This window comes from Sycon ciliatum, chromosome 2, assembly GCF_964019385.1.
Source record: "Sycon ciliatum chromosome 2, ocSycCili1.1, whole genome shotgun sequence".
NCBI classification, from domain to species: domain Eukaryota; kingdom Metazoa; phylum Porifera; class Calcarea; order Leucosolenida; family Sycettidae; genus Sycon; species Sycon ciliatum.
The window spans coordinates 12,860,940-12,876,235 of record NC_088644.1 but is presented as its reverse complement, the minus strand read 5'-3'; the positions used below and the strand labels follow the sequence as shown (position 1 = coordinate 12,876,235).

General features: G+C 46.3%; 1 long non-coding RNA gene across 1 annotated transcript; it reads right to left on the bottom strand.

The window, feature by feature from the left end:
* Window positions 1–5,679: 5,679 nt before the first annotated feature.
* On the bottom strand, window positions 5,680–10,945 carry LOC135808785 (uncharacterized). The gene is made up of 2 exons (XR_010552125.1): window positions 10,384–10,945; window positions 5,680–6,502 (listed from the first exon to the last, which is right to left on the bottom strand). It is a non-coding gene; the product is annotated as an uncharacterized LOC135808785 (long non-coding RNA).
* Window positions 10,946–15,296: the final 4,351 nt, after the last annotated feature.

Below are 15,296 nucleotides of genomic sequence, written 5' to 3'. Positions count from 1 at the left end.
ACAGCAAGACAGGAAGAGTGCTGATGAGCTATGCCTAAACAGAAAAAGAATGGTCAAGGGGCTAACCACTGGCACATTTTTATTTAGTTTTTAGTAGTGCCATGAAGCAATCAGAAGCTAAGCATCCGGTAGATAAGGAGGAACTACAACTATGTAATTGTTCAGTGCCCGAGGCACAGGAACCGGAGTAACAGTTTTCAGTAGGTACTTGAGAGGTGGGCTAGGAGCAAAGTCATACATAGAGAACTAACGATACAGGGCACAATTGTTCGTACATAGATAGTCTTACTCGGTGACATCAGGTAGCAGACAGAGATCAGTGCGGGCGGTACTCATGACGATGGTGGACGGCAGCACTTGAATCAAGTTGAGCAGACACTACTAGGCACATGGAAGACAGTTCTTTGACGGTAGACACTATAGAAGATGACGGCAGTACAGGATGGTAGACTGGATCAGTGCACTCAGGGTAGTAGGGAACAGACGACATCATAGCAGTACTAGTGTAAGTGCAGCACCAAACGGAATCGGCTATAGTGACAGGGTGGACGGACAACGAAGACATAGCAGAAACATTGACACTCCAGCAACTGGTGGCAATGGCTGGGTAAAACAGATACTTGGTGAGGCTCAGCAGACCATGGAATGGAATCCTGGTGTTCATGTCATCGTACTATCGGTGAGTGATGGTATCAGCATGGTATGATGAAATGATGAGATGTAATGGTAGAACAGCAGAGCCAATGACTCGAAGTCAGGTAGCAGTAGGAATGCCTCACTCACAGATGACTGGACTGGCGTAGGGAGAAGGCAGATCTTCCACCAACTCAAGAAGCGAATTTTTTTCTTCCATCTCAATGGATGGTGGCCTAGCTCAGAAAGAACATGGCAGCAAGACAGTTGATCCACAAGAATCACTGAGAATAATCACGAAGACCGAGCGTAGTTGGGACGCAATACACAACATCCAAGAGACGGTCTTGTACCGGGAATAGTCCACACCATAGTATACACAAAGTTTGGGGAAACTTCGACCAATCGGTGGGGACCAGCAACCAAACAAGGTTACTAGAAACGAGATGCACCAGACGAGCGCCAACGTCATGAGGACGGGCAGTGCAGACAGATACAGGCGAACGTTTGTGCACACAGAATGCGCATGCACAAAGTTTCTGGCGTAACGTTTACCTGATACACATGAGGGTAGGAAACGCAACGGTTTGTACCTCAGCGAAATGCAAGCCATAGACCAAGTGTGTACACACACGAACTGTGCTGAACGAGCACGACGTGATAGTCTGTTAGCATGGCTCACGACTGCACACCACAATCAATGATCTGAGCGGCAGTGGGAGAATTGACTCTCCAGCAATGGGGTTTAACGCCAAAAGCGTTAGCGGAAAGAGGACCCAAGCTGTGTTGCACGTAATGATCAGATTCACTACAGAATCCAGCTTCGTGTAACAACAAGATTGACGGGTCATGGAACTATGGTGGGCAGCCTGGTCAGTCAAGGCCAGGTGGCAACAGCCCAGCATAATGCAGCGTAACATTCATATGGCTAAGAGAACTTAGCAGCGGAATACCAAAAACACCATAGAATGGCACAATTGGCAGAAAGGACGGCGCGCATCAAACTGTAACAAGCCATCAGGCACTTCAGTGAGACACAAATAGGTTTCCCTAGGCTGCAATATCAGCAGCGGCGACATGTGCCAGATAGACAACACAAGTAGGCGTAAGAGCAGTGTCATTCGAGACATGTGCAACCACAATGATTACGTACTTTGTCTTTCTGGTACGCGGACCAGAGTGATTTGCAACCACAGTATGCAAACCGGCGGAAATGAACGACACAGGGATACGGAAGGCCCAATGGGCGGCGTAGTGTACTCTCGTACCGATGGACAACAACGGCAACAATAACAACATTAATGCAGTCACACTCCCCGCAATGATTCATACGACAAGACTACAACTACCTTCAACCTACATGTACTTCAAAACAGAGCCTGACACCCTGGTAACACGAAAAAGTAACAGCCCAAAGGTGTACTTCACATAGACATCATAGTAGAATGGTACTCATCAGTGACCCGGAACCCGTGATAGAATAGGTGGATAAATCAACAAAACCTCCAAAAATAATAACAAAATGATAACAAAACAATGTTACGTCAACAGCTGGTGCCGGAACTTTCTAGTACGTATTCTTCAATCTAAAGTAAACCCAAGATTCTCAACCTCCGTGAACTCAATAACTACCATTCATTACCCCTGCTCCCCTTCAAAACCAGTAAACCCGTTACTGCTTGCAAAACAAATACTTCAGACAAAACCCTTCCAAAACCTTGAAAAATAAAACCAGCTAACCTCCACTGACAACCAAAAAAACAAAACTCACAAAAGACGGTGGTCTGATCGCGTGCATATATCTCCGTACTCTTACCTGGCCAGCTCCGCTCTCCGTTGATCAGTCGGACGCGAGCTCCCGAGCACCACAGCAGCCTTTCGCCGCTTGTCACGTAGCCGGCTACGCATTTTACAATACAAACCACTCCACGGTCAGATCGGACTTCAATTCCGTCGCCAGCACTCGGCAGCAATACAACGACGGGCAATCAGCGCAACCACTAACCGCGAGCCATCGGAGCCTTTTCTCTCTACTCCGATCTTGGATCCAGTCACGAGACCAGGAACTTCTCCAGTGACGATCCGAACCGCACCAATCGTGCGCACAATCCTTCTCTTGCACCAGGCGGAACCACATCGCCAAAGGCGCATCAGACCAGACGAAGCGTAAACCAGGCGAAACTCAATCGCCACGCGGGACAAAGGACAATTATCAGCGGAAACAGAAACGAAACATGAATAGGACGGAGGTGGCGCCAGGCGCCTGTTGCAGGGCGTATCAGTATCACGAGAGCCATCTCTCAATCACTCAATTATCAAGACAATCAATGCACCACAGGAGCTGTGGACAGCGGACAAAGGCCAACACCAGGGGATAAGCGTAAGTGGTCTGGCGGAATCAAGCGGAAGACCGACGAGGCATGACGCGCATACTCCGTCACACAGCGTAAACGAGCTCGAGCACAGAGCTGGAGGATGGCCATCTCCATCAAGCGGAGAGCGCGTAGAGTCAACCTCTTCCCGGAGGAAGTGCTGCAGCGGTGAATGACCCAACGCGCGGGACCAAAACTCGTCGAGTACAACGGAGCACTCACGTAACTCATGAGCGTTTCGTCAACAGCTCCCACGGGAACTACATCGGCGGAGAAACCGGTGAACCATACCAGCTGAGCTGATTTGAACACACAACGGAGTGAGCGCACGCTCAGAGAGTGCGGACTGTACAATCATGTACAACACGGATCGCGCGCGGAGCATCCGGCGAAGAGACGAAACTAATTTTTTTTTGCGAGCGGAACACAGCTCACAGGCGTAACACAGGCGAACAGATTGACCAGGGCTCCGAACGCGGAGCTGGCAGGACTGATCACAAAGGCGTATGCCAACGGAAGCAGCACTGACAGTACCACAACACGTTTGGGAGCGGATGGCTTTGCTGAAACAGCAGAGCGGCGTAACTGACGGCCAACACCGAGGAACGTCTCTTTTACTTCTCTTCAAAGAGGAAACGACTGCGAACGCAGTGGTAACCTGGCGTAAGTATTTTCTTTGTTGCCGTTCGGAACTCGGAGCGCGTGTCTTCAACGGATTTGGCGCACGACTCGTCGATCGACGAGGAATCGTCAGTAGGCACTCACAATCCAAAGAACTCGTGAGGCGGCGTAGATTACAGAGCCTGTGCGGCAGAGCCACAGCGGAGGACGGAACGATGATGGAGAGTGAAAGGGCGTACACCAAGAGTAGGGCGGAGGACCTGGGAAACTAGACCAAGAAGAATCCTGGTCACAGCACCAAGTGTCGTGGCTGGCTGATCGTCCCTACGTGTTAGTTATCCCAAGCCCGTTTGCACAAAGTATATGTGCGCCTCTTGGTAGTTCCACTCAGGCGTACCTCAGACCCAAAGCACAGAGAGAAGTCAGGGTGGCGGAGCCCTCAGGTCCGATATAGTAAAGGAACAAAGGAACAGTAAGAAACTACAAAGTCAAAGGCCACACCGGCTCAAGCGGACAAGTCCGCTTGAGCGGTAGCGGAACTCCTATAAAGAAAGTCTATTCAAGAAAGCTAAAGAGAATAAGACTAATGCTTCTCATACAAGACTCAAACAAGACTAATCCAAAACTCCTCCAAGACTCCTCGATATCTGGCTAAGTCAGTGAACTTATACTAGCTGAAATCTATGCGAGCGGCCACGAAGGGAAGGATTGAGCAGGCAGCAGCGAACGAGTAGTGAGCTGTGCTAAACTCAGCAAAGAGTAATGTATCTAAGTATTGAAGCTTATGCTAATCATGAATCGAAGCAACTAAGCGGAACAGCAGAACAGCGGACCGAGACAATAGCTGACAGTTCTATGGTAATGGATAGTCTAGGTCCGGCGACAGAAGAGGTAACCCTATCCTAATCAAAAGGAAGAGAACATTGATGAAGAGCCGCGGTAGAGGTAGGTGACAGGCTGATAGTGCATGTGTGCAGTACTATACGTGGTATTGGTGAGTAGTACTATCTATACAGGGCCATGACACTATTGCCACATCTTATTGAATTTTCCAATTTCCTAATCCTAACTTTCCAATTGACATACTAGATGCTATTAGGCCTCAAAGCTTCTAACTCAACACATCATAATCATTAACGTTACTTGCATTGCTACTGAGCCATTAGGTCGTACAAGAAAGCTAAGAAGCCCAGGCTTCTTTTCTCATGTAAACGGGTCCTCAGTGAGTATGGATGCACCACTCCGAATTCACCAAGAACAAAAATAATTACTAGTACAGTGGATATCGGTTATAAAGTCATCGGACATAGTGATAAACCGGCTATATTGATACAAAATGAAAATATCAAAAGCAAAACCAGAAAAAAACCATTCAAATTATCATTATAACCAATATCGTATATAGCGATAAATCGGCTATAAGGATACAGAATCACCATTCAAAACACCTCTTTGTGCAGAAAAATTATCGTCTATAGTGATAGCAACACACGAGTGTGAGGCATTGATGTCTCAACTTGGAGCCATATGTGTGTTGTCATAGGGTATTCTGGTCTGGTGCTTCCTGGATGATGCCTTTGGGCCAAGAAGTTCTTCACTCTAGACTGGAGAAGGTGCAGTAGCATCCATCACGTATCAGTACGCTACATTAGCGCGATCGAGTACCCACACGTGTATAATGTGTATGTATGACGCGTGCAGTTGAAAATCGCCTGTAGTGATATACCGGTTATAGTGATAAAATGTGAAAAATCAGAAGGGCACGTTATAACCACTATCTTCTGTATGTTCAAAACCAAGATTGCAGATACTACTCTGGTAGCATTCTATACGATCATGTACATGTATGGTATAGGATCAACTACTGTGAAGCGACTAACTTTCGCGGCGCGCAAATTTAGCTTCATAAATCGGGCTGGTTCACGATGAGAAACGTTTGCGATTCTATCTCTTCAGTCGGATTTTAGTACTGTCTACAATCAATGTACGGAGAGGTTTGCGGCGATTTATATTTGCGAATGTGTGATGGTCGCGAAAATAGCGAAATTTAATCTCTAGCGAAAGTTTGTCACTTTACAGTACTAGTAACTTGAAAAGAAGAAGAAACGTTTACACATACAGGACACAAACCGGTAAACACACATACCATAAAAGTTATATAAAACCATTGTGTTACCTGACGCTTGCGGTTGATGATTGTCAGATAACATGCATTGGTCGTGACAGCCTATTCCAGTCCACTATGGAGCTGATTCATGCGCCCTAGTTTTGCCGTTTAGCGATACATAATTATATTGTGCAAGTTGAATTCATGTCGGAGCCAGCATACTGCACAATAGAACCCGATAAAACTTCATATTCTTCTGAAGTAAATTAATGTTACCCATCCTTCATTTTACCTTGGGAGGATTCACTAGAATCAGTACGTGGAAAAATTTGCAAATAAAACTTTAAAAATCCAAGATACAGTAAAGCAAATCCATTGAAATACACCACATGACATCATACTACTGAATGGGAAATGATCTGTGTAGAGCCAGCTACACAGCACTCAAATGGAAGACAGTGAAGAAGAGAATGACCAAAAGCTACAAGTAGACAACAAGTGTGGCACAAACTAGACGAGTACAATGGTTGCCAAATTCCAACACAAGTGCATGCACTGGGCAGGTACATGAAAAGCTCATGACATTGCAGCGCTACTGAGGAACGCTTGAACATGGAAAGCAAAGCACACTCGGAGACAGTGGCTGCTCCGAAAGGAGTTCAAGTTGATGTTGAGATCTCGCTGATCAGGTTCCGAACTAAAGTGTGAATTTCATCCCGAATTCGCTCAAACACACCCGGCTCCCCATCCACAAGTGCTGGTGGATCATCTAACATCACAGCACCAAGGCACAGAATGACAGATGGCAGAGATAGCACAAAGGATATCAAGGCAAATGAAGCGAGGGGCTGCATAGAAGACTGCTGGGAACGAGAGGAGAACATCCAGTTGAGCCAACACAAAACGTTTAGACTCAAACAATTTGAAGATGCAACGAGCCATTTTGTTCATTATGGCAAACCTACAGAGAATTTAGGGATCGGACTGGACTTCATCTTGGTAATAATTCGCTCATTTTTGGTGGACTAATAGAGAGTATCATGCTGATTCTGAATCTGCGATAAAAACTGAGAATTAGCACTATGATGTAGAAAGTAATCTCATGCATGCAGAAATCCACACAATAATTGAATTCATGTATTAGATAGTCCATGTTCTCATTTGACTACTTTCTACACCCTAGTGCTAATTCCCAATGTTTCTATGTAAATATGTGACATTCTTTCCCTACAGCCGTTTGTTCTTGCTTACTTACCCAGTAACTTTATTGTAATGTTATTCCAACTGATGACCATCACAAGAATAGACCTTCTTGGAAAATTCAGACCAACTCGTCTTGTCGTACTTGGAGTCATGAGTGTGCAGCTGATTTTTTTCATAGCTTTATTTAAATCATTACCGCCATGTCGATTACCGTAAAGTTGTGTATAAAAGCCGTGGCTTATATGGCTTTTTGGGGAAAATTTTGAAGGCTTCTATTATACAAGACAGGTATTTCTATGTACTTGAAGTACATGTATGTCAACACTAAAACCAGGCTTATGTGTCAACAGTGTACATGTATCTTGAAAATCAGGCTTCTATATGAGACAGGCTTTAATACACGACACTACGGTATTCGTAAATAATTTGCTAATTCCGAATCTGCAATGATGTTTAGAGATCAATGTACTTGTACCAGTTTCACGTCCACAGAATTTGAAGAGAATCTTAGATAAATGCTTGCGCTTCTCAATCTAAACTCGGATACTGAGGCAGTAATAATGTAAAAAGGAGAAGAAACACATGAGAACGAGTTATGCAGCAACTACCCACGGCTGTACCAAGATGATAAACAGTCAGAAAGTGCGATAATAGGGCACAAAACTGACAGGCTACTGAGATATTCAGCGACCCAAGACCTAGCTCTAACACATCTCCAGTGCGCAAACCAACAGCCTTTCAACTTGGAAGGTTCATGGTTACGTAGGACCAAAGAGGGGAAGGTGAGCACAGCGGAAATGTGCACAAGCTAAGTCCCACAGCAACAAAGAATGCTGACTCTTACAGGACGATGACGCTGAATATTTCAGTAGCCTGTCAGTGCTGTGCCCTGTTATCGCACTTTCTGACTGTTTATCATCTTGTTACAGTCGTGGACAGTTGCTGCATAACTCGTTCTCATGTGTTTCTTCTCTTTTTTTGCTTCTAAATCTGTTCGCAATAAGTTAAGTGGGATTCACAGAAGCTTTTTTGCGAAGCTTTTTTGCGATGCGATGGGCGATGCGACACGATCTGCGACGGAGGAGTGCGATGCAAACGTGCGAAATACCATTCACAGAAGAAGTCACTGATGCGACGACGCCTTGCAGATTTGGCGTGAAGTTCAATGCAGGTGGGTACGTCACTATGGTATTTGCATGGCTTGGTACAACTTGTACCAATTTACAGGCAACTCTTGAACCTTTGTACAACTTTGCTGGAGAAAAGGTCAAAATCATACGCCAAATCGCTTGTCGCATCGCGAAAGTTGAGCCAAGCTCAACTTCTGCGATGGCCCAGTTGCGGTGGTTGCATGGGTTGCGAGATGGCTACGATTTGGGGATTTCCTGGTTCTGCAGCCGTCGCATTGCGCATCGCATCGCAAAATTGCTTCTGTGAATCCCGCTTTAGATAGCGTGAGATGCCGGACAGTCTTTTCTGGTTAACAACATCACACTTTTATAGTCACAGCAGGCAAAAAATAAACCAGTCCAGTCATGGGAGTATTGCAGTACCCTATGTTATAATGCCACGATCCCCCCCCCCCCCCCCCCCTCTCTCTCTCTCTCTTCCCTCCCCTCATTTTTTGCCATTCTCTGGAAACACCCACATTATGCCAGCTGGATATGCTTGATAGTACTGCAAAGAGCAATATGTCATGATGGACTTGCAGGTGCATGTACGACTTGCAGCTTCAGGACCGTGATGACAGTTCACACCATTGAGCATGCCACACTGCGTGATACATAGCGAACAGTCTACTTGCGACACGTCCCGCACTCGCGATAAGTCGCGCACTTTTACAGATCGGACGGCATGCCCTTGTGTACATGCATACAGTAGGTAAGTCACGCATTCGCGATAGGTCACGCGTCTTTGCCTTCAAGACCGGGTGCGCGACTTATCGACTTACTGTACATTGAGTTGGATTTAAGTCTCACGTAGTTGTGTTGGGTTCTACATGTATCACCTGTATTACCACCTATATAATACAGTGCATCACAATGGAAGCGATCCTCACCAAGAAAACACAATCCGTTGCTACTCCGAGTTTCTTGAGTTTTTCAATCGTCAGGCAACTTTTCTAATACTTTTCTAATACAGTGCATCTACGTTTCTAGCCAGATCGTTTAGTTCAGTTCAGGTCTTCACATTGGTGGCAGCAGCGGGATTCGAATGAACACCCCTGGAGAGACTGTGAGCTCACGCCTTCGCAGCATGGTTCACCCAACAGGGAGAGGCGGATAGTGCATGCTGACTGCAGGTATTCTGCTATGTTTGTGTGCTGGCATTTGTGTGTTTGAAATTTCTTTAGCTGCTTCTGGTGCTTTGTCACTTATGCAGAGACTCTAGACAAAGTAGAGGGGAAGTGATTAGGTTGCACTATGCTCAACATCCGTCTTGTTTATCATAAGTGTGGGTTAGTTGTTTATCATAAGTGTGGGTTAGTTGTGTATCATGCATGCAAACTTTTGATGATACATGTATTGCCAAACCTTCTGGTCCAGTTCTGCGGCGTCTCGTTCAATAGATGATATGCCAAATAACGTGCAACTAGACTTGAGAGGGCATTGCAGAGTAGTTGCATACAAAGTTCAAAGTTGTACGGTTACCTGTGACTTGCATTCCTGCAGAGCTCAGGGCCTACCATGTACACATTGTAGTATAATTTGTATGCAACTTGTGTGCGATGCCCTCTCAAGTCTAGTTGCACGTTATTTGGCATATCATCTATTAATGAAGATAATTTAAAAAACTGCAGGCGGCGTTGAATACGTTCTGGTATTGTGTACTCTTCAATTGAAATTGTCAAGACTGTCCACCTTTCAAAATTCCTTGGTTCATACTTTATACTCCAGTCCCACCTGGATAATAGAATAATTATACTCATTTGGCCTGTCTCCAAAAATGGCAAAATTATCCTGGTTTTCGGACTTTGCACATATAGGGGTAACGTAAAGAAACAAGTTTGGTCATGACCGGACTGGACCGCCCGCTACAGCCCTGATCTTGTAAGTTGTATGCTTGCAGGGTTCTAGTCAAAGGGGGGTAGGGGGGCGCAGCGCCCCCCTACTCCGTTTGCGCGCCCCCCTACTCATTTTCCGATTTTTGTGTTTTTTCACGCCATTCAACGAAAATACAGTCGATAGTCACTACTACTGTACTAGAGGGTTCATAAAGGCACATTTGTGAGGGGTGACGTCGGGGTTCACCCTGTATGTTACATTTTGCATGGCAAGACAATTTTGGAAAATGGAAAAAATGGGTCATGGGGTAACTTTTTCGCATGCCCGCCCCCTACTATATTGACCTGGCTAGAACCCTGTGCTTGAGCCAGGAACTTTGTGTAGGTGGCGTCAATGGTTGACTTCATCCACAAACACAATAATTACACGCAGTTGAACTTACCCAAATTCCAATCACGAAACACAGGTCTGCTTCGCCAGTCGTCCGGCAACGTGGCACTACACCCGCACATGGAGATCACTACATCGAAATCAGCTGGCTTAAATTCATCAATGGACCTGCTACGGTGAGATGAAATGTCCACTCCGGCATCTTTCATCACCGCCACCGCCCTTTGGTTCACAGAACTTTTAGCTAGGCCACAGCTCACCACCTCCACAATGCTGGAAGACTTCGTTAAATTCAAGCCAAAACCCTCCGCCATCTGAGATCTGCAGCTGTTTGCCCGACAAACAAACATGACTCTTGTCGTGCTGGTTGACATTTTCACTTTAAATTTCAGAAGCTACTAGTATAAAGAAAGCTACAATGAACTTGCCGCTTGCAGTACTTGCAGAAGTAGAACGGCTACCGGTATTCAATAGATAGAAATAATTTCTCCTGGAGTTTCAGGTCCTCATTCCAAGAACAACAATACTTTCACACTTGTTCTTGTTATCAGCTGAGGAAATATCTTTGTGCAAAATCAATCTGACATGAAATTTCATGATTGTATTATTGATGATAATAATAATTTTATTATGACCGAGATAGCGCTAGCTGCGAGGCATATGCATGCAGGCGCGGCGCACGACGTCACGTCACAGGTCAGCTTCTGATTTTTCAAAGCGAAAGGTTAGCATTTTTGCGCGTATACGTGGTATACGTATCCAAGAAACCACGCCATTTTTCAAAATGGCGGAGAAAAAAGTGAGATTCTCAAGACGCAATCCGCCAGCTGATCGGTGCACAACGAACAAAAATCTGCACAAGCATGCTTTGCAAAGTTGAGTTGGAGGTAGAGCGGTGATTGTTCGTCGACGATGGATGAGCCTTGGGATCTTGCTAAATTACCGGCTTCAGCTGGGAAGCCACTTGCTCCTACGGCACACAAGAAAGAAGATCGAGTAATAATCACATGTCCGAAGCGCGTGGATGTGTATGCCATTCCCGAGAGTAAATGTGTTGAAAGCTGGTCATTGGATAGAAATAGTCGCGTGTCTTCCTCCGGAGAGCAGAACACAGCCACAGGAAATTATTATGTCGCGCACGAAGGTGGCATTGTGTATCAGTGGGATGAAACTGCGAGTTGCCATTCTGACTGGATGCGACACGACGTTCATGATGAGGTCATGGCAATTCACACATTTGAGGACATTGATGATGCTCTGCTAGTCACTGAGAGTGGTGCAGCGGAATGGATGACGACCAAGAAAGAGGAAACACCGCGCCCGAGAAAGAAAAGCAAGCGCACCCCGTCAAAATCGTCCAGTGTCCCCTACCGTTGGAGCGGTGTATGGTTAACTCGTTACAATCGCAAACGTGCCGTCGTAGTTCACCAAGACAGTGCGACCAATGACTTAAAAGTTTCGCTATTTGCAATCAATCGTGGAGAGTCGCCACACATGATGTCTAGCCGATCTTTTATCTTGCCAGACGATGCCACCTTCATGGATGGTTGTCTTCTGCGGGATCGCAATACCCAGCTGGCTGTTCTACTCAGCAATGGACGGGTGGCCCACTTCTGCATGGAATCAACAGATTCAGAGCTATCGCTAGATAACGACTCTTTGGTCAGCTCTTTCCAGTGTAATTGTAGTGCGAAGACATGCAGTTTGGTTGCCGTGGACAGTGGCCACGTTGCCATTGTTGGACTGCAAGCTTCTGACAGTGGCGAAATGCAGCCAGCAGCCAGTATATGGAATATTGCATTTTCCACGCGCTTGACAGTTAGGCAGCTGAAGAACGCATCAAACGTGCAAAAGTTCAATGCTGTCGCAGTTCCTGGATCTCTGGTAGTTCTACTAGACCAACGTGTAGTCGTTGTCCCGTGCCGTCCACCCAAGAGCTCTGTCTCAGCTATTGTTGCATGCCGCTCTGCTGCTGCACCGCCAGCTGTGCCGACAAGCCATGTTGCAAGTCTGGGCGAGTGGTCTGACCAGGCACACCAAGACACTCCACCTCCGGAGACGGCCACTGCACGTCACCCCACACTGCAGGACTTCCTGGACGACAAGCAACCCTGGCAGCGCGACACTGTGGAGCAGCATGTGCGTTCCGGTCAAGTCAGTGGACTCATTGTGCGAACACTGGTGGAGCGCCTTTTGGCACAGCGGGACTACCAGCTGATGTCTGCATGCGTCAAGTTCGTTCCTGATCTGTCAGAGGTAACTCTTGTATCGGTTTTGACCTCCTACGTCCAATGTTTGATTAAGACAAAGTCTTCTAAGCTGCTCTACCGACAGGTGCAAGGCTTCCTCGACTCAGTGCTGACGTGTACGTACAATCCGGCTCAGCTGCGTAATGAGCTCCGGCAAATGCCAATCGCCATCGCACTGAAGCTGATCGAGTTGCTGCATGCCCGAATCGCCGATGGTTATGCCCTATCTGACGATTGCAAGGCGGTTATTCCCGCCGTTGACGTGTGTCGGATCATGGTGTGGATGAGTGTCGTCATGGATGCGCAAGCAACAAAACTGCTTCTCGACGCTGAAGCCAAGAAAGTGCTGATGCTGGTAAACACATCTTTACGGCAGCAGCTCAAGGTGTCCTTCCAACTGCTGCGCTTGGCCGGTGCTTTGGATGGCGTCAAGCGCAAAGCTTCGGTGCACTCGGCAAAGAAGTCATTTGGCCAGTACCGTATTGAGGTCTTGCATATTTGAGAACTTTATTTGAGAACTAATGTTTATTTTAATGCTAACAATTTACATGCCTACAGACTACACATGCGGTGAATATGATGTTTACAATAGGACTGTGTTGGTGTTGCTGGAATGTGGGTGTGCGTGCGTGCATGCATGCATGCATGCAACAAGCGTTACTGTACCCGTTGCGTTCGTACATGCGATGCGAAGTCATCGAGGCCGGAGGAAGGGGTGTTGAGGAAGTCTCTCTCCGCCTCGATGGACAATCACGATTCCACGGATGTAATTTTTCCCTGCTTTTTAGTTTTAGTTGTACAGGCGCACAGGAGAAAGGGGAAGCTGTGGTGCAACTCAGAGTTTCACGTAGTCGCCATCATCAGGCAACTCTATTGTTATTGAACAGGCGGAAATCTAGTCGGTGAATAATTTCGTCCAACTCCAGAGAAAGGGAGAGAGTTCGCCCGGTCGAAAATTTCATCCATGGACTATAAAATCAAGAGTCCATAAACAAGAGTGTGCAACGCGCGATAGGGTCTTGTCACGACTCGCGAATGTCGCGGCCTGCACGCGCAGCTACATGAAAATGACGTAATGTTGAAAACGAGTCGTGACAGACATCTATGTGGCGTTGCACACTCTTGTTTATGGACTCTTGATAAAATCAAGAGTACATAAACCATTTTTTTATGTACTCTTGATAAAATGTATTGAAAAGTTGGACAAAATCAGGGAGCCCTACGCATACCTGGTATCAAGAGTACATAACCCCCCACAGTGGGGGGTTATGTACTCTTGCTGGTATGTGTAGGGCTCCCTGGACAAAATGGACGTTAAACAACAACATTTCTGCGTCATCGTTGCTATCACTGTACTTTATTTTCACTTTGCACTTCCAAACAGGTGATTCGCCCACTAACATGGCAGCAAATGAAGAGCCTGGCCGGACGGGACCAACCGGATTGATTCTGCCGAAATTAGAATTTTTTTAAACTAGATGCATTGCACATCACTAATAATTTATTATAATTGCTGTACAGTACCGGTACATGTACCGGTATGTGTATACTAGTAGTCCCAGACTCCCCTGAGTGTACATGATGACTGCAGTGTTACCGTAATAACAAGAGTCCATGGGTTATGGACTCTTGGTAATAATTATGATGACTGAATTTATTTTGGTAGATGACACCACGCTGGGAGTCACGATGTGTAATCTACCTACCGAGTCAATTTTTCGGTACATGTACGAGCTTATGCTCATAAGATTGAGCCTGTTTTGAGGGAGTTGAAATGGGAAACGTCTGAAGAAAATGTTTTACTGTTACCACCAGGACTCGAACCAGGGACCCTCGCTTTGCTTATATTAATAAAGTTATAAATTATGCACTATTGGTACTGTACTACTACTAGTAATGCAAACCGTGCATAACCATGCACTCTTGGCCATTAATATTATTGCATGCACCGGTACTGGTACCTGTTGACGTCACACTGTTGGATGTTGCATGGCATTGGTACAGCAGATACCGTGTCTGCTCCAGAGCCCGGGTCAGCGACCCGGTTGGGGGGGGGGGGGTACTTGGATCCGTTTGGAAAAAGAACACCGGGGGGGGGGGGGGGGATACAATACTGTACATCAGAGAGCCCTAAAATATTTACAACTCCTTGATCATAGGGACATAGGCTGAGCCCACTACATAATCATTGTAGAGCAGACACTGGTACTGGTACATGCAGAATGTTTTAAATATTTACGGACAAAATTAATAACCATGATAACGTTATGCAGCGCGCGAACAACATGAGGAACGGTGATGACCATGATGACATCCAATGGATATTGACAGTTTGGCCTGAAACTGACAGGTTGCTGGTTAGTCTGGACTTCTTTTTCCCAGTCATTGCTGCGCTCGTCCGACCACATCAGCTGGCGCTCCGGATGTGTCGGTACTACTCCGTGTTCACGGTTTATGTTGAGAGTTCAAAGTGTTTGTGACTGCATGCATGCACTCATCACCTCATGCTCAATGCTCATGACACTGCACTGACAGTGACATGACTGTAAGGCTATGTCACCGCATGCAGACGGCCACACGAAAAGACAACAGTCGGTCAGTCAACGGCTACATATGTGCGGTGCCAGTGCACTAGTGCCAGTAGTGGGGACGCACGGTCATACGATGTATCGACCACGGACCAGTGCAGTGTATCCGCGTCAAGTGCTCACATACT